The sequence below is a fragment of the Rhagoletis pomonella genome, unplaced genomic scaffold (genome assembly GCF_013731165.1).
Source record: "Rhagoletis pomonella isolate Grant_MI unplaced genomic scaffold, Rhpom_1.0 Rhpom_scaffold_00002, whole genome shotgun sequence".
NCBI lineage: Eukaryota > Metazoa > Arthropoda > Insecta > Diptera > Tephritidae > Rhagoletis > Rhagoletis pomonella.
The window spans coordinates 82,471,831-82,472,539 of NW_023458556.1; positions in this window are offsets into that span (position 1 = coordinate 82,471,831).

Sequence of the window (709 nt, forward strand, 5' to 3'; positions counted from 1 at the left end):
AACGCCGTTTGTCCAGAATGGACGAATCACTCCACAATTGCAAGGGCATTTGATGATTCCATGCAACTATTGGGTATCTACCGATTTCGTCGAAAATTATTTTAATGTCACTGACGCAGAACCATATACATACCCAATAAATTTTTTGGCGAACGTTCGAAAATAACCTTCGATATCCAATATGAATATCGAACAGAGAACCAACTCATAACCAACCTTAGTTTTCCAACGTTCATAGTATATTGGAAATAAACTCGAGATGGGTTCAAAAAAAATGGAAACCATAGTAACAAGAGAGAAAGTGAAATCCAGCTCATTCTTGAAGGGAAATATAAGAAAATCACTATCTGTCATTAAAATTCCAATTCGATAATGGGCTGGATTTCGAATTCATAACGAAAGAAAAATACATTGGATAACGAAGGTTCCGTTTTGCTGGAGAATGGCCTAGTTCTCGAATCGAATACTAACCCATTTCACATTCGTTATCGGAATTCTCACCGGGCACTGCCTTATGGGAACCCACGCTGCCAGGATGGGTTTGCAGCCAAACGACTACTGTCGTAGCTGCCGCGATGAGGAGGAGATCGAGAGCGTGGAGCATTGCCTGTGCCACTGTCCCGATTTGGCAAGAGCCCGTCGACGCTCGCTCCTTCGCTATTCTTTCGAGTGTCTGGCTGAACTGGACTCGGCCAGTATCTACGATTTT